We start from the raw sequence: 23858 nt of genomic DNA, 5'->3' as shown, positions 1-23858 counted from the left end.
ATACCCCCAGAGCCTTCTCCATGACAGAGGCCTACTCTCCAGGGGAAACACTTTGCTAGAGCTTTACCCTAGGTGGAAGAAGGGTATTCCTCCCACACAGCACCCCCCCACACACACACACACACTTCCTGTCTCACCTAAGGGAAACAGAGTAGGCAACAGGGGTGAAGCCTTCCAGGAACTAATCTGAGAATACTGCAGCCAGGGGAAGGACAGAAGGCATGGGAGAAGGTGACGCCACTGAAGATATACCTGTGAAGGTTGCAGCCCAGAGACACGGCCCCCACTAAAAGATAAGAGATTTAATCATGAAACTATAGAATTTCCCCCCTCCCCCCCCCACCACCTTACCACTACCATCCATGGGGTTCCAGAGAAATAACTGTGGATTATATCTGAAAGCACTGCACAACCACAGATTTTCATAGTTAATCATAGTTACCCACCAAATTAATCATAGTTATTTTATTTTTTAAAAAGATTTTATTTATTTATTAATGAGAGATACAGAGAGAGAGAGGCAGAAACATAGGCAGAGGGAGAAGCAGGCTCCTCGAGGGGATCCCGATGTGGGACTCGATCCCGGGGCCACGGGACCATGCCCTGAGCCAAAGAGAAACATTCAACCGCTGTGCCACCCAGGTGCCCCTATGATTAATTTGTTAAGGGCTCTAATGGAAAAATCGGCAACATGCAAAAGCTGATGGGTAACATATGCAGAGATGGCAATTCTGAGCAAAAATTAAAAGGAAATACTAGAAAACTAAAACACGACAACAGGAATGAGGATTTGTCAGTAGACTCAGCACAATGAAGGAAAGAACTGAGGAGCCTGAAGATCAGAAAGTTTTATTGACCTATGACCTAATGGAAATGCTAAGAAGTAAAAAGAGAAACTGAAAAAAAAAAGCCATAACTGAACATCCTGCCGTGTGAAATTGGAAAAAGTTTCACATATTAATCCAAATTCCATAAAAGGAAAGAAGCAGAGATAACAGAGAAGAAGGAAAGTTGGAAGCACTAAGGGCCAAGAGCTGCCAAAATAAATGACAGACACCAAAGCACAGACTTGGGAATCTTAGTGAATACCAAGCAGCATATATACACACACACCCTTAGACTTTTTATATTCAAACCGTATTAAAAAACTAAAAGAGAAAATGCTGAAAGAACAAACTAGAAGAGAAAAACATCTTACCCGTAGAAAAACATGAATAAGAATTACAGCTGACTTCTCGTCACAACCCTGCATGCAGAGGGGTAGAGTGAAATGAAATATTTAAGGTGTTGATTGAAAAGGAAAAACCACCTACCTAGAAATCTATTTCCAGTAAAACAGGAACACAAGAAGGTAAAGACTCTCAGACAAACAAAAGTTGAGCAAATTCATCTGCAGGAAACCTGCCTCACAAGAAACGTTAAGAGATGTTCTTCAGGCAGAAGGAAAATAATATGGGTCAGAAACATGGGTCTACCTAAAGAAAGGAAGAGACTCGTGAAGTAAAATGGAGGTGAATTAACATCTTTTATGGTTCTCATTCTTGTGTCATCTAAAAGAGGACTGTTCTCTAAAACAGGATAGCACAATGTATCGAATGATCATAGCACACGGATAGGTGAAAGACAGAAGTATCCCAAGCAATGGGAGGGAGGAATTAGGAATACTCTGTGATAAGGTACCTGCACTACACATGAAGCCATATACTATTATCTGAAGGTGGACTTGGCTTAGTAAAAGTGTATATTCTAAACTCTAGGGCAACCGCTGAAAATAGTTTGAGAAGCAGTATAAGCAATACGGTAAAAGAGGGGAAAACAGGCGCAAATATCAATCCGATTATACCAATCATCACTCTAAGTGAGAATGGCTTAAGGACACCCACTAAAGACAGAGATTTTCTGAGTGGACAAAAGAAAGACCCAAGTATAAGCTGCCTGCAAGAACCTCACACTCAACATCAAGACTCAGGTAGCTTAAGAAGTAAAGGAATAGGAAAAGGTTTACCATGCTAACACTAAGCCAAAGCAAGACGCAGGAGCTACATTAATTTCAGATAAAGCCGACATGGAACAATGAAAACTGCCAGGGATAGGAATAAGGAGGGGCATCACATAATGATTAAGGAGTCAATTCTCCAAGAGGACATAACAATCCTAACTGTGTAAGCCCCTAATCACAGTGTTAAACAGCATCAAAATGTTTGAGGCAAAACCTGGTAAAAGTTCAAAAAGAAATGCATAAATCCCTGACTGCAGTGAGAGATTTCAACACCCCTCTGCCACTAATTGGTAAACCAAGCAGGCAGACAAGCAGATACCAAAAAGATACCGACAACCTGAACAGCATTATCCATCAACTCGATCTACTTGACTTGTATAGAACACTCCACTCAACAAGAGTGGAATCCGTAGCCTCTCAAGCTCACGGGGAACATTCACAAAGATAGATCATATGTGGGGACAGAAAGCACAACTTTACAAATATAAAGGAGTAGGAGTCCTACAAAGTAGGTTCTCACACCGCAATGGAATTAAGCTAGAAATCAACAACAGAGAAGTAGATGGATAAGCTGCCTAGGTTTGGAGATGAAACAAAACATTTCTAATCGGCACATGGATGAAAGAAGGAAGCTCCAGAGAAACCGAAAGACGTTTTGAACTAAATTAAAATGAAAATTCAAAAGTATTGTGATACAGCAATAGCATTGCCTCAGAGGGAAATGAAATTTAGAGCATACATTCAGGTACTGGAGAGGAAGAACTCTTTTATGTTCTAAACTCTTTTATGATTTTATGATCTAAAATCATAAACCTCACGAAAGTAGGAAAAGAGACCAGTTTAAGCCCAAAGTAAACAGAAAGAAATATATCATAAAAATCAGAGCAGAAGACAATGAAATCAAAAGCAGGAAAACCATAGCAAAAATTCAATGACAGGGATCCCTGGGTGGCGCAGCGGTTTGGCGCCTGCCTTTGACCCAGGGCGCGATCCTGGAGACCCGGGATCGAATCCCACGTCAGGCTCCCAGTGCATGGAGCCTGCTTCTCCCTCTGCCTGTGTCTCTGCCTCTCTCTCTCTCTCTCTCTCTCTCTCTCTCTCTCTCTGTGACTATCATAAATAAATAAAAATTTAAAAAAAAATTCAGTGACACCAAAAGCCGGGTTCTTAGCAAAGGCCAATAAGAGAGGCAAACCTCTTTCTGGCCAAGAAGAAAAAAAGGGGGGAAGACACAACTTACCAATATCTGAGTGGAAAGAATGGACATCACTACTGATCTCATAGGCACTAAAATGATAATAAAAAGGAATGCCACTGGCAATCCTATGCCTGCAAATTTGAACCAGTAGAGGGAATGGCCAGATTCCTTGGAAGACACTATCAAATCTCACACGGAAAAATAGATAACCCGAACAGTTATGTATTTATGCCCAGGGCCCAGACTTTTTCCTTGGTGAATTCCAAACAAACACTTAAAGAAAAAAAAATGATTCCAATTTTCCACCATCTCTTCCAGAATGTAGAGGCAGAAGAACATTTCCTAACTCGTTCTCTGAGGTCTGCATTTCCCCTAATAGCAAGACAGACAAAGATGATGCAGACCATGATCTCTCATGAACATTGTCATAAAATCCCTCAACAACACATCAGCAAATCGAATCCAACAATGCATGCAAAGAACTGTACACCACAAACAAATGACATATCTTTCAGGCACACAAAACCAGTTCAACATTTGAAAATCAACAAATGTAGTTCACCACATCAACAGGCTAAAGAACAGAAATCATATGATCATATCAATCGATGCAGAGAGCATTTGATAATTCAACAGACTTCATGTGAAAAGCTCTCGGTAAACTAGGAATGGAGGGGAACATCCCTAACCTGATGAAAAAGATCTGGGAAAACCCTACAGGCAACATCAGGCTTAAGGATGACAGTCAGACACTTCCCCTCGAGATAAGTCTGCTGTCATCACTCCTATTCAATATGTATTAGAATCCCAGCTTGTTACATAAGAACGGAAAGAGGAATTAAAAGGTGTACAGATTGGAAATGCTGAAATACCACAATTTTTATTTGCAGCAGACACAATTATTTACATAAAAAATACCAAGGAATCTACAAAAAAACCGTTGCATTAATAAGGGAGTTTAGTACGGCCCCCACGATATAAGGTACAATATACACATGGCAATTCCTTACCTACATATGAACACTGAACAATCAGAATTTGATAGTTTTTTAAATTACTTAAAAAAATAACTCATCAGGTCTTTAACATATCCATTTCTGAGTCTTTTCTCACTTATAGTTACTAGGTGTTGCGTTTTTTGTTTTTTGTTTTTGTTTTTGTTTTTGTTTTTTAGTTCCAGTGTAGTTAACATACAGGGATATATTAGTTTCAGGTGTACAAGAGAGTGATGCAACAATTCCATGTATTACTCAGTGCTCATCAAAATAAGTGTACTCTTTAATTCCCTTCACCTATTACACCCGACCTCCACTTGTTAATAGTCTGTTTCTTGGTTTGTCTCTCTTTTTTTCCTTTGTTCATTTGTTTTGTTTCTTAGATTCCACATATGAGTGAAATCTATGATATTTGTCTCTCTCTGACTGGCTTATTTCGCTTAGCATAATACTCTTTACATCCATCCATGTTGTTGCAAATGGCAAGATTTCATTCTTTTTTATGGCTGAATAATATTCCAGTGTGTGTGTGTGTACATGGATTCTTCTTCTGGGGTTCTGTATAAAACACACACACACACACACACATACATAGTGTATGTGTGTATACATACATATCTTCTTTATCCATTCATCTATCAATGAACATTTGGGCTCCTTCCGTAATTTGGTTATGGCAAATAATGCTGCAATAAACACAGGGGCACATACATCCCTTTGACCTAGTGTTGTCATATTCTTTGGGTAAGTACCCAGTAGTGCAATTACTAGATCATATGGTAGGTTCTATTTTTAATTTTTTGAGGCCCCCTCCATACTGCCCTTCCACAGCGGCTACACCAGTTTGCATTCCCACCAACAGTGCTAGAGGATTCCTTTTTCTCTACATCCTCGCAAACACTTGTTGTTTCTTATGTTTTGGATTTTAGCCATTTGGACATGTGTGAGGTGATAGCTCATTCTGGTTTTGATTTGCATTTTCCTGATGATGAGTGATGTTGTGCATCTTTTCATGTGTCAGTTGGTCATCTGTATGTCTTCTATGAAGAAATGTCTGTTCATGTCTTCTGCCCATTTTTTAATTGGATAAAGGGTTAGTATCCAAATAACACCCCCTGCCCCCAAATAACCGTTTACAATAGCAACCCTACATATGAAGTACTTAGGTATAAATATAACAAATATACGCAGGATCTGTTTGTGGAGAACCACAAACAATGATGTAGAAATCAAAGAAAATCTAACTAAAAGGAGAGATATTTCATACACATGGACTGGAAAACCCATACTTGTTAAAATTTCAATTCTTCCCAGACTTACCTATAGAAACAACAGAATCCCCATCAAAATTGCAGCAAGCTCTCTGAAGATATTGACATCCCAATCTAAAACTTGTATAGAAAACCAGAGGCTCTAGAATAGATAACACAGGGCAGCCCTGGTGGCTCAGTGGTTTAGCGCCGCCTTCAGCCTGGGGTGTGATCCTGGAGACCCGGGATCGAGTCCCACCGTCAAGCTCCCTGCATGGAGCCTGCTTCTCCCTCTGCCTGTGTCTCTGCCTCTCTCTCTGTCTCTCTGTCTCTCATGAATAAATAAATAAAATCTTTAAAAAATAGAATAGATAACACTTCTTTCTGGAAAAGAAGAATAAAGGTCCAGGACTCATATTATCTGATTTCAAGGCTTACTATAAAGCTGTAGTAATCAAGACAGTGTGGTATCACCAAAGAATTGACACAGAGTTTAATGCATCACAGCAGCAAACCTGTAACAGACTTGCACAAATATGACTTAGTTGAACTTGACAAAGGTACAGGCACAATTTGATGGAGAAGGAATAGTCTTTTCAATAAATGGTGCTGGAACAATTTGGAGTCCAAGGCCATAAAAGTTTAACCTAGCCCCAGATCTGACACTCTTACACAAATTAACTCAAAAAGGAACAAGAGCTTATATTTAAAATTCAACTATAAAGTATCTTCCTTCCTTCTGAAGGAAACATAGGAGAAAATCAACATGACTTTGTGTTTGCTGCTGAGCTTTTACACAGAACACCGTAAGTAGAGCCCATGAAATAGAAGAAAAAAGAAAGAAAAGAAAAAAAGAAGAAAGAAAGAAAGAAAGAAAGAAAGAAAGAAAGAAAGAAAGAAAGAAAAAGCAAGCTGAGTTGGACTTTATTAAAAATAAAAAAACAAAAAAAATTGATCTCCAACAAAAAAAAATTTTAAAAATAAAATGTAAAGGATGACTCTGGGTGGAACCACAGAGTGCCATAAAAGCCAAAAAAAATTAAAATTAAAATTACAAAAAATAAGAAACCTTGCACTCTGCAAAAGAGGCTGTTAAGAAATGAAAGGCAATCCAGAGACTGGAAGAAAAATATTTGCAAAACTCATGCCTGAGGGATGCCTGGGAGGCTCAGCCATTGGGTGCCTGCCTTCAGCTCAGCTCGTGATCCCGGGACCCAGGATCGGGTCCCACATCGGGCTCCCTGAAAGAAGCCTGCTTCTCCCTCTGCCTACGTCTCTGCTTCTCTCTCTCAGTCTGTTTCTCTCATGAATAAATAAATAAATCTTTAAAAAACAAAACAAGGGCAGCCCGGGTGGCTCAGCGGTTTGCCTTCAACCCAGGGCATGATCCTTGAGACCCAGGATTGAGTCCCACGTCAGGCTCCCTGCATGGAGCTTGCTTCTCCTTCTGCCTGTGTCTCTGCCTGCCTCTCTCTCTCTCTCTCTCTCTCTGTCTCTCATGACTAAATAAATAAAATCTTTAAAATAAAAATAAAACAAAACAACCCATGTCTTGTTAAAGGACTTGCGTCCAAATATACAAAGGACTGATATAACGCAAAGACTAATTAAACAAATAACTCAATTACAAATGGACAAAAGATTGGAACATACACCTCACCAATTAAAATATACAAATGGCAAGTGAGCATATGAAAAGATGATCAAGATCATTTGGCACTTGGGAAATGCAAATAAAGTAGTGATGAGATAATGCTATGCATTATTCAGATGGCTAATATCCAGAAAACTGACAAAACCAACTGCTGGTGAGCATGTAGAGCAACATTCATTTGACTGTACAGCAGTCATTCATTTAAGGTTGGAAGCTCTGAATCATACAGCAACTTTAGAAGACAGTTTGATAGGGTCTTACCAAGTCAAGACTCTGGTCTTACCAGAGTCTTACAGTAATAGGAGCCAATAATCGTGCTATTAAGTATTTGCCCGTTTGATTTAAAAACTTATCTCCTGTCAAATAAAAAGCAACCTCCAGAACTAATGCAGAGGTAGTAAGGAGAAACTGTTCAAAGGATTATTGTAAGGAAAAGGGGTGGGGAGAGGTACTATTATAAACAGAGAGAATACTCTGACCATAAGATCAGCAAGCATCTCAAGAGTTAGGCCAAAAGGCTCTTTATTTTCTAGAGAGGACACAGGGAACCCAGGGTGGAGGAATGGAATGAAAGGGTGGTGTGAAAAGACTGGGAATCAAGGAATGCTTCACCCTGAAGCCAGCCTACTCCCAGAAGGGGCTGTGTGCTGGCTCTGGCTGCCAGTGGGTCAAAGTTCAGAAACCCAGGGAAAGGACAGAACTTTAAGCAGAGTCTGATTAACAAGTATTTTGCTCCAGTTTTTCAGTAAACACAAGTAGTTTGGCTAATCATTTACGAGTTGAAGAATGGGAATTTGGTGGGACCGTGTCTGGTTTTGCCACAGCAAACAAGGGGGCACCTGTGGATTCTCCTCTGAGTCATATGGGGAAGGAAGACTCCTTGCAGGAAGCAGTTTCCTGGAACACAAACTGGGGAGAGTTCTTCACCTTCTTTGTTTTCCAGGATCACAGGGCATCAGCAAAGTCCAACATCATCAGTTCGCACAAAATCCTACACGCCAATGTCTATGGCGCGTTTATTCATAATTGCAAAACAGGAAGCACCCAAGATGTGCATCAATAGGTGAATGAATAAATGATCTTGGTGCCTCCATACGATGGAGTACTATTTGGCAAAAGAAAGGAATGATCTTTCAGGCCATGGAGAGATATGGATGAATCCTAAATTCCTATTGCTAAGTTTAAGAAGCCAGTCTCAAATGGCTACATATATGTATGTGTGTATATTTTTTCCTCTCTGTGATCCAATTACAAGAAATTGTGGAAAAGGCAAAACCAGAGATAGTGAAGTGGTCTGTGCTTGGCAGGAGTTGTGGGAGGGGAACTTGTATAGATAAAGGGGCTTTGAACCTCGTATAGATGTGTGCTATGCACTGAATATTTGTACCCCCAGCCCTCAGAATTCATATGTGAATTCTAAGCCCCAACGTGATAATATTTGGAGGTGGCCATTAACTAGGTTTGGATGAGGGTATGGCCCTCATGATGGGAGTAATAGTATCTGTAAGAAAAGGAAATGCCCAAAGCGCACTCTCATTCTGTCAAGTGAGGGAGGACATAACGAGAAGGAGGCCATCTTCAAGCCAGAAAGAGTATACTCATGGAGAACACTCTGGTGTTCTGGTATCCTGATCTTTGCCTTCTCAGTCTCCAGAACTGTGAGAAATAAATATCTGTTGTTTGAGCCACTGAGTGTATGGTCTTTTGTTATAGTAACCTGAGCAGACTAAGACTGTGTGATGTTTGATTGGTGCTCACATGACACTATGTAGTTGTCACAATCTATAGAGGCTTACAGCACACAGAATGAAATTTAATGTATCCAAAATTTTAGAACATCATTAAGGAATTCAGGAATATCAGGATGGAACGCAGAGTGTGACAGAAACTTCTAACCATATTTTGAATGCATGAAAAAAAAACTCACTGAAGGTTGTAAGGGAAACAGTGTTAACCTAAGCAACTTTGGAAATGAAAGAACGTGTTAAAATGACGAAATGACAAACTACATCCTTAGAGAGAATATTTTCAAACCACACATCTTGAAAAGGATTAGTACCAGAATATATAAAACCTCTAAACTCGACAACAATAGCATTGAAAGAATAAAATACTTATGAACAAACTTAACCAATGAGGTGGAAGTTTTATATGCTGAAAACTATAAAAAAATTGCTGAAAGAAAAAGTTAAAGGACACAAATTAATGGAAAGACATACCATGTTCATTTATTGGAAGATTTAACATTATTAAGATGTCAATAGTACTCAAAGCATTCTATAGATTTAATGTAATACCTGTCAGAATACCAATGACATGTTTTGCAGATATAGAAAAATCCATCTTATAATTCATATAGACTCTCAAAGGGACCCCAAACAGTTTGGAAAAGAATGAACAAAGGTGGAGGATTCACACTTCCTAATTTCAAAACTTACTACAAAGGTACAGTAATAAAAAAAAAACAGTGTGGTTCTGGCATAAAGACAGACATATATACCAGTGGAATAGAAGAGTCAGAAATAAACCTTTGTGTATGTGGTCAGTTGATTTTTAACAAAGGTGCCAAGGTCATTCAATGGAAAAAGGACAATCTCCTCAACAAATGGTGTTGGAGAAACTGGAAGTCCACATGCAAAGGAATAAAGGCAGGCCATGAAGGTAGGCCATGTGGTGTATACGTACAGTGTAATACTTTTCAGCCTTAAAAAAGAAGCAACTTCTGCAATGTGTGACAGTATGCATGAACCTGGAGGATATTTATGCAAAGTGAAATAAGCCAGGCCAAAAAAGTACAAGTACTGCATGATTCCACTTACAGGAGTTATCTACGATAGTTAAATTCATAAAATCAAACTGGAATGGTAGTTAACAGGGACTCAGGGGGAGGAGAAAATAGGCAGTTATTAATTATTAGGCAGTTATTAATCCACAAGCATAAATTAAGTAAAATGAATAAACTGTAGAGATCTTCCATACAACACTGCACCTAATGTCAACAATAACATGCAGTTAAAATCTGTTAAGAGGCCAGATTGCACGTTAAGTGTTCTTATCACAATAGAAGTCTGTCTAAAACTTGCACTTCCTTAAACAGTCTTACTTGTGTTGGCAATAAATGCTGAATAAGCATTTATTCAGCACTACTGTGTGGTAGGCACTATGGATCTCAAAATCCAGTCCCCTCAAGGACCTCAGAGAGATGGAAGAGATAGTTGAGGGAGAGTATTCCAACAGAACACTGAGAGCATTAGGATAGCAATAAAACACTTTGAGCACTAGGAAAGCACAGAGATGGAGCATTTAACCCAGCCAGGCCATCAGGAGGCTACAGAAATCTTCTTGAGTAGATGGCATCTGAACTGTATGGAATGATAAACAGAAATTAGTACAGTGAATATCATTTCAGGTATAGGAAAGAATATTTTTTTTTTTTGGAAAGAACATTTTTTAAGTGCCCAGAAAGGAGGGTGGGCATGGTGCTTTCAGACAACTGGGATATTCCATATGATTCACGGCTCATAGGGTGTCAAGTTTGGAGAGAGTAGGGGTTGAAAACAGATAAGGCTGAAATCGTAGGAAGGGAGTATGTCCTAAAGGACTTCATATTCATGCTAAGAAGTTTGGGCCATCCTGACACCAACGGGAGTCACAGACTATTATGGAGCAAAGGAGTGCTTTTGTCCAGGTCTGTGGTGATAAAAAAAAAATCTCACAATCATTTCTTCCATTTCTAGATGTTCCCATAATGTGAATTTTGTGGTTGTGGAATGAGAGATTTGGGGATATCATACTTTGTTCTACTTACACATCTACTAGGTTGCCAGGCATTATGCCACAAATTTTTCATATACAGGATCTTATCTAATCTTCCCACTGTTGACAAGGTGTTGTTATTCCTGTTTACAGATCAGGAAACTGACGTTCAGAGAGGTCAGCAGATGTATCCACAGTTTGAGAGGTGGGAAGTAAAAGGTACGTGATGGAGGCCATCATTCCAGGTGATGTGCTCAGCCTTTCCTTAGACCTTTGCCTCTGCTATCTTCTAATTCATCACAACTCTTGTGTTCACCAGAGAGGCAACTTGGTGGGAAGCCATGGGTAATGAGGTTGAGGGATACTTTGGTATAAGGTAATAGCACTGGCGCCAATTTAGAAAACAGTGGCTAAAATTCCTGGGCTGCAGGGGTGGTTCAATATCTGCAAATCAATCAACGTGAGACACCACATTAATAAAATAAAGGATAAGAACCATACAATCCTCTCAATAGATGCAGAAAAAAAGCATTGGACAAAGTACAGCATCCCTTCTTGATAAAAACCCTCAACAAAGTAGGGATAAAAAGAACATACCTCAACATCGTAAAGGCCATATGTGAAAAAGACCCAGAGCTAATATCATCCTCAATAGGGAAAAACTGAGAGCTTTCCCCCTAAGGTCAAGAACACAACCGGGATGCCCAGTCTCTCCACTGTTGTTCAACATAGTACTGGAAGTCCTAGCCTCAGCAATCAGACAACAAAAAGAAATGAAAGGCATCCAAAAGTCAAATTTTCACTCTTCGCAGATGACATTGATACTCTGAAGTAGAAAACCCAAATGACTCCACCAACAAATTGCTAGAACTGATACAGGAATTATGCAAAGTCTCAGGATATAAAATCACCACACAGAAGTCAGTTGCATTTCTATACTCCAATAATGAAGCAGCAGAAAGAGAAATCAAGGAATCGATCCCATTTACAATTGCACCAAAACCCATAGGATACCTAGGAATAAATCTAAACAAAGAAGTAAACGATCTATATTCTGAAAACTATAGAACACTTATGAAAGAAATTGAAAAAGATTCCAAAAAAATGGAAAAACAACCCATGTTCATGGACTGTAACAGATATTGTTAAAATGTCTATGTTACCCGAGGCAATCTACACACTCGATGCAATCCCTATCAAAATACCACCATCATTTTTCATAGAGACAGAACAAACAATTCTAAAACCTATATGGAACAAAAAGACCCTGAAGAGCCGAAGGAATGATGAAAAAGAAAACCAAGGCCAGAGGCATCACAACTCCAAAATTACAAGCTGTATAATAAAGCTGTAATCATCAAAACATTACGGTACTGGAGCAAAAACAAACTGACCCATGAATGGAACAGAACAGAGAACCCAGAAATGGACCCACAAATATATGGTCAGCTAATCTTCCACAAAGCAGGAAAGAATATCCAAGGGAATAAAAGACAGCCTCTTCACCAAATGGTGTTGGGAAAACGGGACAGCGACATGCACAGGAATGAAACTGGACCACTTTTCCTATACCATACAAAAAAAAAAAAAAAAGAAGTCAAAATGGATTAAAGACTTAAATATCAGACAGGAAACCATCAAAATCCTAGAGGAGAAAACAGGCAGCAACCTCCTCAACCTCGGCCGCAGCAACTTCTTACTAGATACGTCACCCGAGGCAAGGGCAGCAAAAGCAAAAATGAACTATTGGGACCTCATCAGGATCAAAAGCTTCTGCACAGTGAAGGAAACAATCAACAAAACTAAAAGGCAACCTATGGGATGGAAGAAGATATTTGCAGATGACATATCGAAGAAAGGGCTAGTAGTATCCAGAACCTATAAAGAATTTATCAACCTCAACACCCCAAAAATAAGTAATCCCGTTAAGATACGGGCAGAAGACATTTCTCCAAAGAAGACATATAAATGGCTAGCAGACACGTGAAGAAATGTTCAACATCACTGATCATCAGGGAAATACAAATCAAAACCACAATGAGATACTACCTCACACCTGTCAGGATGCCAAACGCTAACGACTCAGGAAACAACAGATGTTGGCGAGGATGCGGAGAAAGGGGGAACCCTCCAGCGCTGTTGGTGGGAATGCAAACTGCTACAGCCACTCTGGAAAACAGTATGGAGGTTTCTCAAAAAAGCTAAAATAGAACTACCATACAACCCAGCAATTGCACTACTAGGTATTTCTCTGAGGGATACAAGAGTGCTGATTCAAATGGGTCCATGCACCCCAACGTTTGTAGCAGCATTATCAACAATTGCCAAATTATGGAAAGAGTCCGAATGCCCATCAACTGAGGAATGGATAAAAGAGTAGTGTGTATATGTGTATGTGTGTGTGTGTGTGTGTGCACAATGGAATATTACTCAGCCATCAAAAATTAAAATCTTGCCATTTGCAGCAACATGGATGGAACTAGAGTGTTTTATGCTAAGCAAAATAAGGCAGTCACAGAAAGACAAATATCCTATTATTTGACTCATGTGTGGAATTTAAGAAACAAAACAGATGAACATAGGGGAAGGTAAGGAAAAGTAAAATAAGATAAAAACAGAGAGGGAGGCAACCTAAAACAAATGCATAAATTCCTAGGAACATAGCTTCCAAAACTGAATGAAGAAGAAATAGAAAATCTGAACAGATCAATTACTAGGAAAGAACTTTAATTGGTAATCAAAAACCTCTCAAAAAAAAAAAAAGACTCTCAACAACCAAAAGTTGAGGACTAGATGGATTCACAAGTGAACTGTGCCAAATAGATATATTATTACAAAGAGTTGATACCTATTTTTCTCATAATATTCCAAAATTAGAAGAGGAAGGATAGCTTTCAAATACATTGTATCGGGCCAGCACCACCCTCATACTGAACTGGACAAAGGCACTACAAAAAAAGAAATCTAGGGCAGCCCCGGTGGCACAGCGGTTTAGTGCCGCCTGAAGCCCGGGGTGTGACCCTGGAGACCCGGGATCGAGTCCCACGTCAGGCTCCCTGGATGGAGCCTGCTTCTCCCTCTGCCTGTGTCTCTGCCTCTCTCTCTCTCTCTCTCTCTCTCTCTCTCTCTGTCTGTCTGTCTCTCATGAATAAATAAATCTATAGGCCAATATCCTTGATGAACATAGATGCAAATTCCTCAACAAAATATTAACAAACGGCTCTCAACAATACATTAAAAGGATAATTCACCATAATCATGTGGGATTTATTCCAGGGATACAAGGGTGGCTCAATATTCATAAATCAATCAATATGATACACCACATTAATAAAATGAAGGCTAAAAATCATATGATCATCTCAATAGACGTAGGAAAAGCATTTGGCAAAACTCAAAATCTGCTCATGATAAAACCCTCGACAAAGTAGGTTTAGAGGGAACACACCTCAAAGTAATAAAGGCTGTCTGTGACAAACCCACAGCTAACATCATACTCAACAGTGAAAAAAATGAGAGCTTTTCCTCTAAGATCAGGAACAAGACAAAATCGTCCACTCACACCACTTTTATTCAACATGATACTGGAAGTCCTGGCCACAGCAATCAGATAGAAAAAGAAATAAAAGGCATCCATATTGGTAATGAAGAAGAAAATGGACACTATTTGAAGATGGCACGATGCTAAGCAAACTCTAAAGACATAACCAAAAAACTGTTAGAAGTAAACAGATGAATTCAGTAAAGTCACAGGACACAAAATTAACATACTGAAATCTGTTCCATTTCTATACACTAAAAAGGAAGTAGCAGGAAGAGAAATTAAGCAAACAATCCCATTTACAATTGAGCCAAAAATAAAATACCTAGGAATAAACTCAGCCAAAGATGTGAAAGATCTGTACCCTGAAATCTATAAAACACTGATGAAAGAAATTAAAACAACACAAACAATTGGAAACGTATACCATGCTCATGGATTGAAAGAATGAATAATGTTAAAATGTCCCTACTACCCAGGCGATCTACAGATTCAGTGCAATCCCCACCAGAACACCAACAGCATTTTTCACAGAACTATATAAATAATCCTAAGACTTGTACAGAACCACAAAAGACCCCAAGCAGCCAAAGCCATCTTGAAAAAGAAGAACAAAGCTGGAGGCATCACAATCGCAGATTTCAAGATATGCTACAAAGCTGTAGTAATCAAAACAGCATGGTACTGGCACAAAAAGAGACACATAGATTCAGAGAGCCCAGAAATAAACTCACCCATATATGGTCAATTAATCTATGACAAGGGAGGCAAGGATATATGATGGGGGAAAGACAGTTTCTTTAATAAATGGTGTTGGGAAAACAAGACAGCTACACGCAGAAGAATGAAACTGGATCACTTTCTTACACCATCCACAAAATTAAAGTCAAAATGGACAAAAGACCTAAACGTGAGACCTGAAACCATAAAACTCCTAGAAGAAAAGATAGGCAGTAATTTCTTTGACATCAGCCTTGGCAACATTTTTCTAAATATGACCCCTCAGGCAGGGTAAACTAAAGCAAAAATAAACTATTGTCACCCTATTGAAATCAGAAGCTTTTGCACAACAAGGAAAACAATCTATGAAAGGAAAAGGCAAACTACTGAATGGGAGAAGATATTTGCAATTGATATATGCAATAAGGGGCTAACATCCAAATATATATGAAGGATTTCTACAACTCAACACCAAAGAAACAAATGATCCAATGAAAAAATGGGCAGAGGACCCGAATAAACATTTTTCCAAAGACAACATGGGAATAAGAGGCACAGCATAAGAAACGTAGTCAGTGATATTGTAATACCCCTGTAAGGTAACAGATGGTAGGTATGCTTGTTGTGAGCACAGCAAAATGTATAAACTTGTTGAATCACTACCTTGTACACTTGAAACTAATGTAACATTGTTTGTCAACAATCCTGAAAGGAAAGAAGGAAGGAAAGTAGGACAGAAGGACAGAAGCAAGGACGCAAAGAAGGACGGAAGGAAGGAATGAAGGAAGGCCATATGATCCAATAATTCTACTACCAGGCATTTCCCCTACGAAAATGAAAATACTGAATTGAAAAGATAAAAGCACCTCTATATTTACTGCAGCATTATTTGTATTAACTAAGACATGAAAGCAACCTAAGTGTCCATGGATTGATAAATGGATAAAGAAGATGTGGTGTAGATAGAAAGATAGATAGATATAAATGCACACAGGATGGAATATTACTCAGCCATAAAAAGAATCAGATCTTGCCATTTGTGACAACATGGATGGACCTAGAGGGTATTAAGCTAAGTGAAATCAGTCAGACAGAGAAAGACAAATATCATATTATTTCACTTTATGTGGAATCTAACAAACAAAACAAATAAGCAGAAACATAGCCATAAATACAGAGAAACAACTGATGGTTTCTGTGCAGTGAAGGGGGAGGATGCACAAAATGGGTACAGGGGAGCAGAAGGTACAGGCATCCAGTTGTGGAGTGAATAAGTCACAGAGATGAAAGGTAGAGCATAGGGAATACAGTCAATGGTACTGTAATAGTGTTATCACTCGTGGTAAGCATAGAATAACATATAGAGTTGTCAGATCACTATATTGTACACCTGAATCTAATGTCATAGTGTGTCATGACTCTACTTCAATAAAAAGAGAAGATTTCAAAGAATTGACAAAAATAAATAAATAAATAAACAAACTCTGGGAACTACTCAGCAACTATAGCAAGGTTGTAGAGTATAAGGTTAGTACACATAAGTCAATTTATTTCTTATATACCAGCAATGAACAATTGGAATTAGAATTAAAAACACAAAGCCATTTACTTTAACAACCCCTTCCCAAAAGAAATACTTATCTAATAAATTAGGTACAGGATATATAGGGAAAACTACAGAGGTCTGACAAAGAAAAATAAATATCTAAATAAATCTTTATTGAGAGATATTATGCGTTCATGGATTGTAAGACTCAATATTGTTAACATATCAATTCTTCCCAACTTGATCTGTAGATTCAATGCAATCCCTATCAAAATCCTAGCAAATTATTTTATGGATATTGAAAAACGGATTCTAAAGTTTATAGGGAGGGCCACCTGGGTGGCTCAGTCGGGTAAGCATCTGACTCTTGATTGCAGCTCAGGTCATGATCTCAGGGTCCTGAGTCTGAGCCCCACATTGGGCTCCACACTCAGCAGGGAGTCTCCTTGAGATTCTTTCTCTCCCTCTCCCTCAGCACCACCACCCCCCAGCTCTCTCACTCTCAAAAAAAAAAAAAATCTTTAAAAAAATAAAGTTAATGAGGAAAGTCAAAAGATCCAAAATAGCCAACCTAGCGGTAACAAAGAACAAAGTTGAGGATTGATACTACCTGACTTCAGGATTTACTATAAAGCTACACTAATGGAGACTGTGTCAAGTATCTGTCAACAAAGGAACAAAGACAATTCAATGGAAAAAGCAGTCTTCAACAAATGGCGCTGTAGTAATCGGATGTCCACATGCCCCCCCTCCAAAAGGATCTAGATACAGATCTTACATCTTTCCCAAAAATTACCTTAAAATGGATCATAGACCTAAATGTAAAACCCAAACTGGAAAACTTATAAAATATGGTACAGGAGAAAAATCTAGATAACCTTGGGTTTGGTGAGGACTCTTTGGATACAACACCATGAAATAAAAATTTGAGAAGTGGGACTTCAGTAAAATTAAAAACTTCTATTTTGTGAAGGACCCTGCTAAGACAATGTAAAGACAAGCCACAGAGTGGAAAAAAATATTTACAAAACATATCAGACAAGGACTTATTTCCTAATACACAAAGACCTTTTAAAACGAAACATGAAGAAATCAAATAATGCCATTTAAAATGGGGAAATGATCCAAAAAATATACCTCACTAAAGAAGACATAGATAAGGCAAACAAGCCTATGAATATGAAACATCATATATGTCATAAGGGGACTGAAATTTAAAACAACAAGGACATACCCCTATACATCTACTGGAGTGGCTAAAATTTTTTTATAAAACAACTAATATATACAAAATGCTGATAAGGGCATGGAGTAACAGGAACTCTCAGTCATTGCTGGAGGAAACGCAAAATGGCACAGCCTCTTTGGAAGACATTTTGGCAGTTCCTTACAAATTTAAACATAGTTTTATCACATGATACAGAAATCGCATTCCTTAGGTATCTGCCAACCCAACTGAAAACATGTCAGAATGAAATCTTGCCACCTGCAATGACGTGGATGGAGCTAGAGTATATTATGCTAAGCGAAATAAGGCAGAGAAAGACTAATACTATGTGATTTCACTCATAATGGAATTTAAGAAACAAAACATATGAACATATGGGAAGTGAGGAAACAGGAGGTGGGGGGAAACAAACCATAAGAGATTCTTAAGGATAGAGAACAAACTGAGGGTTAATGGAGGAAAGTGGGTGGGGGATGGGTTAAATAGGTGATGGCACTTAAGGAGGGCATTTGTTGTGATGAGCGCTGGGTATTGCATGTAAGTGATGAATCACTGAATTCTATTCCTGAAACCATACTGCACTGTATGTTAACTAACTAGAATTTAAATAAAAATTTAAAAATGAAAAAAAAAATGAATTCAAGCTTTAGAGTCAAAGCTGGGTTCTAGGGGCAGGAGGAAATTTTTGAAGGTGATAGATAAGTTTATGGCACTGACAACAATAATAGCTTCAGAGGTATATACAGATCGCCAAATACATCAAGTTGTAGACATTAAATATCTATAGCTCTTTGTATGTCAATCATAACCTTCATAAAGCAGTTAAAAAAGAGAAAACTTATGTCAACACGAAAAGCTACACACAGCCTTCTGTCAAAACTGGTAAGCAATTAAGATGCCCTTCTATAGATGAATGGATGAACGAAGTGTGCTAGTCCACGCGATGGGATATTATTCAGGGATAAAAAGTAATGAGCTATCAAGCCATGAAAATACACGAAGGAAGCATTAATGCATTTTGGTAAGCAAAAGAAGCCAGCCTGGCAGGCAAGAATTCTACTGAACCACCGATGCCAAAAGAAGCCAGTCTGAAAAGGCTACGTATGACTGCCTGATTCCATCTATATGATATTCTAGAAAAGGCAAAACTTATCAGTGGATAGCAGTGGTCCAGTGTAGTGGTGGTTGGTAGCTGAGGGATGAATAGGTGAAGCACAGAGGAATTTTAGGATAATGGAACTATTTTGTTTGATACTGCAATGGTGGATACATGACTTTATGCATTTTAAAATTCCACTGAACATACAACACAAAGATTGAATGTCATTGTAAACTATGGACTTAGTGAATAAGAATGTCTTAGTATTAGTTTATTAATTACAACACATGTAGCACACTAACACAAGATCTTAGTAACAGGGAAAAGTGTGATGGTGGGGGGGCTATCATAGGAGAATCCTCTATGCTATCTGCTCAAGATTTCTGTAAATTTAAAACTATTCTAAAAAAGTAAGTCTATTAATTAAAAAATATGGAGTTGTGTGTCACATTGACATAACACTCACTCCCATCCCAGAGTGTGCTGGCATGTCCCATCTCACAAGGAAGTAAACCCAAACACTTTTCACAAGGCTCTGAAAAAGAAGGGGAATGGAAGGAGAATGGAGATTTTTTTTTCCAGTGATACATTCCCAGAAATCCCATTGGTTTGGCAACATCTTTGAAGCATCAGCCTCCATTCCTACTTAGCCTGATCTAGGACTTGGCCTGACATAGTTCTCCCAGTCATAGATCTGGTCAACACTGCAGACGTCCCCCTGGCTCCGCCATCTCATGCCCCTATGCCTCTCACTGTTTTGTCACAGGGCCACAGCTTATACTGTTGCTGTAACGTGTCAGGCTCTTCCTCTCCTGCCTTCATCTGCGGAAATCTTACTCATTGCTAAGACCCAGTTGAGATACCATATTCCCTAAAGCTTTACACCATTTCTCAACACAGCACCTGCCACCTTCTCTACCTCCCCTTGACATTCCAAGCTTGGGTGATAGCATCTGACACATCGCTTGGTGTTCTCCACGTAACCTTTGTTCATTTCTCTCTCCTCCCATTAAATCATTCATCCTCCTCCCTAGATGGAATGGACAGCAGTCAAGAACTCGTTGAAGATCAGGATGTTGAATCAAAGATTCTCACAACATACAACTGAAGGAGAAAATAAAATGAAAACTATAGAAAGCAAGAAATTTTGAGGTGGCTCACAAGAACAGGAGAGAAAAAATGAGGAGGAGACATTTCAGTATTTCCAAAACTGAAGAAATACTTCAGCTTTTGTAAAAATAAATAAATAAATAAATAAATAAATAAATAAAATAAAATAAAAACAATAAAAAAAAGAATCCCCCAGGTAAGCACCAGGGTTAATAAAATGGGATCCACACCAAAAAATACCCTAGAAAATGTACTATTTCATAATTTCTTCACTCACTTGGTCAAGTGCTTTGGTCCTCTTCATCCTGAATTTCCCTTACATCTGGAATCCACGGCATTTCTCTTTTTTCTTGCAGGCAGATCAGCTGAGGTTTAGAAATGGAAATTCCTGTAAAGAGAAAGGAAACATATAGTTGGTTAGGCTGGGAAGAAAGTACTGCCAGAGGTCAGTTCCAGCTAATGGGTAAGCAGAAACAAGACAGGAAGAAAAGAAAATATTCAAAGGGAAAGACCAAAGGAAAGGCAGAGTCTATGTGAGAATGTCTAGGTTCCTGCTATGTCTCCAGGCAAGAAGCTTATCATACTAATACTGGAACTACAAAGGACTAAACAAATATAATCAAGTGTTATAAGTGCTATCATACAAGCCAGAGACAAGATACAGACTAGCAAAAAAAGGAAATAAAATGTCCGGTAGTTCTCAAATGCTGGCCCTTGGGCTGGCTGCATTAAGACTCATGTGGAGCTTCTAAAAACAGTCTTCTGGGCCCATCAGCAGAAATTCTATTTAATAGGTCAAGAGTGTGGGCTGGGAATCTTTTTTTTTTTTTAATTTTTATTTATTTATGATAGTTACAGAGAGAGAGAGAGGCAGAGACACAGGCAGAGGGAGAAGCAGGCTCCATGCACCGGGAGCCCGATGTGGGATTCGATCCCGGGTCTCCAGGATCGCGCCCTGGGCCAAAGGCAGGCGCCAAACCGCTGCGCCACCCAGGGATCCCTGGGCTGGGAATCTTTATCGGCATTCGCAAGCTCACCAGGACCACACAAAACAAAGACATCTTTCCATTTATTTGTGCTTTCTTCAAGTTTTTCATCAATGTTTTATACTTTTCAGCACACAGCTCTTTCACCTCCTTGGTTACATTTATCCGTAAGCATTTTATTGCTTTAGGTGATATTGTAAATGGGACGGTTTTCTTAATTTCTCTCTCTGATAGTTCATTGTTAGCGTATAGAAACCTACCTGATTTTTGTATATTTATTTTGTGTCCTACTACTTTACTGAATTTATTATTTCTCACAGATTTTTGTCTCTTCAGATGCATAATGCAGGCTACACGGAAGACTTGACCTTCAGGGTGCAGCTGGGAAAGAGTTAGGACATTAGATGCACAATTCGGCCCTTATCAGGGAAAAACTGAGAGCTAGTTGTTTATGCCTACTCACTCTGCTGAGCCAGAGGGAATAGTCGCTGGGAGTGCCTTTGTGCCCATGTATAATTATTACTTATACAATTTTAGGAATTTTTAAAAAGCCGAGAGATTATGGGACATGATAGAGGTATTAGCTAACACTGCAATGGCAACCATATTGCTATAAATGTATGAAATCAACATGTTGTCCACCTTAAACTTACATCATGTTATATGTCAAATATAAGTTTCAATAAACTGAAATAAATAATGTATTTTTTAAAAGCTGAGAATTTTTTAAAATTCAAAGAGAAGTAACAACTGATGTAGCACAGTAGTACAAGGGATATTAACAGACTACTATGAAAACTTAGATGCCAACAAATTGAACAGCTAAAACAAATGCATAAATTCCTAGGAACACTGTAAAGAACTCTCATCAAACCATGTCCATATTTGAGTCTTTTGTCATTTCTAATGTTCTGATGCTCTCAAAAAATAGGTTTCAGCTTCAAGGTGATTCATGAAAAGGACTTCTGAGATTTACAGATTTCTGATACCCTTTAGATCATAAAAGTAAACTGAGTAAGGATTTCCAAAACTAAACTTAATGGGAAAACTTCATTTAAACAGAACAAAAATTCATAACATGGGACTAAATGAATTAAGGAAGATGATTATAGGTTTTTATGACTCTTGTTTGAAAATATTGCTGGTTCTCTAATGTTTGCTCTTCCAGATTTAGGGAAATCTTTTCCCTTAAGGTATTCATGACTTACAGATTTTCATAAAATACTTCTTTATGAACAAATTGAAGCATTTATCTTTTCTCCCTACCTGAGCCCTCCAGAATTCAGAAACTCTCAGTGAGTATTATTTCTTTCATGGCAAGTATAATTATTTAATGAGTTCAATAAAAATCTTTTCTCTGTATAACAGGACACCATTGGAAACATTGGTTATATTACCACGGCTTCGATGAAAATGTCATATTTGAGGGAGAAATGCATAAACTCAGATATGACGAGACAGTTTTAAGGAACTCAGGTTGACTTTATGAAGCCAGTAGAGTCCCTTGGAAATGTCAGCCTGATACCTTACTTACAGAGTCCCCAGCAGCCTTACCAGCCCTGCAGACTGAAGCTAGACAGCTTGAGGTAAACTTCAGAGAAATTGCCACAATAGTTCATATATAGACAATCTCTGTGCCTGTTGCTGTAGGGTCGGTCACTCAAAAGGATTACCAGAGACATTTCAACTAGAAACCAGAAAACTCCATCAGATTGCCACTACCTACTTCCACTCCATCTGAGGCTGCGTCAAGCCTGACATCTAAAATGTTCTCCCTGGCAGCACGAGGTTAATCAGGCACTGGGTTTATAGTTTGCTCCAACCATTAATACCTGTGTTTTTCTTTTGTTTCCATAAAAATGCTTCTTATTGATTACCTTATTGCTTACTAACTAAGGCAGAGTCTACATGGTGGTTGACACCATTTGCTGCACCTATATTAACTCTTCCTTATAGATAAAATTAGGCAGCAAGTCAGTTGGCTATAAGAAGCCCTTGACTACTCTAACCCTCTTTCTAAGGTGGTTGTGACTAGTTTCCTGATCTATTCTCTTGGATACCCCCATCAATATCAGATCAATTTTAGAGGGGATAATGAGTTTAACTATACTGTTACCTTTCCTAAAAGTATACTTGGGGATAAAATTAATGATGTCATGTAGTACCAAACTATGTAGGAAAATATCCAACATCTCTGATAAGGAGCTACCTCTGATAGTTCCCCTCTGTTAGCATAAGGGACCATATGTTGTATCTTGCGTCATGTCAAATCCTTCCATTCCAAAGCCCATTGTGTGTCCCCATTTAGCTTAAAGCAGTTACAGAAGATGGACTTCCACCAATGTTACATAGAAATGAAATGAATGTGAAATTATAACAGGAAAAGAAATAAGATGTCTGATTCCATGTTGCTTCTATTTCCCTTACTGCGACCTATAAGCTAAAAGCTTTTTTGCCTTGCTTTGCACATAAGCATGTTACAACTAAAATTTTCAGAAACTGCTCTTTCTGGAAAATCTACCTCACCTGAAGAGATAAGGAAGTAGCCAGAGTGGTCATCATTTAAACTCATGAAGTTTGAGGAATGATCATAACTCAGGGGAGAATTGAAATGGTTGCCCCACAGAGCTAATTAAATTAAAATGAACAAAAATTTAAAAACTTATTTTTGGACAACTCTAATCAGTTATTGTGTTTTTTTCAGACCCCGCTAACAAACCCACTAGCTATCTCTGCAAAAGCTTGGACTCAAGGTCAATTGATATGGGTCCAGCCT

General features: G+C 38.6%; 1 protein-coding gene and 1 long non-coding RNA gene across 15 annotated transcripts in view; one reads left to right on the top strand and one right to left on the bottom strand.

Annotated features, from left to right (window-relative positions):
- Positions 1-21849, top strand: part of LOC140627258 (uncharacterized) — a 76341-nt gene extending 54492 nt beyond the window's left edge. The window contains exons 2-3 of the long non-coding RNA XR_012026098.1: positions 11006-11071; positions 20021-21849. This is a non-coding gene — a long non-coding RNA (uncharacterized lncRNA). The remainder of the gene's footprint in view (positions 1-11005; positions 11072-20020) is intronic.
- The window catches only part of EZHIP (EZH inhibitory protein), a 104008-nt gene that overhangs the window by 55245 nt on the left and 24905 nt on the right, over positions 1-23858 (bottom strand). For 11 of the 14 annotated variants that reach the window (XR_012026087.1, XR_012026093.1, XR_012026095.1 and 8 more), the window contains one exon: positions 20374-20484. The gene's annotated coding sequence lies outside the window, so the exon portion shown is untranslated. Of the gene's footprint in view, positions 1-9321; positions 11297-20373; positions 20485-23858 lie in introns of those variants that run through there. The other 3 variants (XR_012026096.1, XR_012026089.1, XR_012026090.1) reach the window with 1 other exon arrangement.

Source organism: Canis lupus, chromosome X (assembly GCF_048164855.1).
Source record: "Canis lupus baileyi chromosome X, mCanLup2.hap1, whole genome shotgun sequence".
Classification (NCBI taxonomy): Eukaryota; Metazoa; Chordata; class Mammalia; order Carnivora; family Canidae; genus Canis; species Canis lupus.
This window is presented reverse-complemented; position numbering and strand designations above follow the sequence as displayed.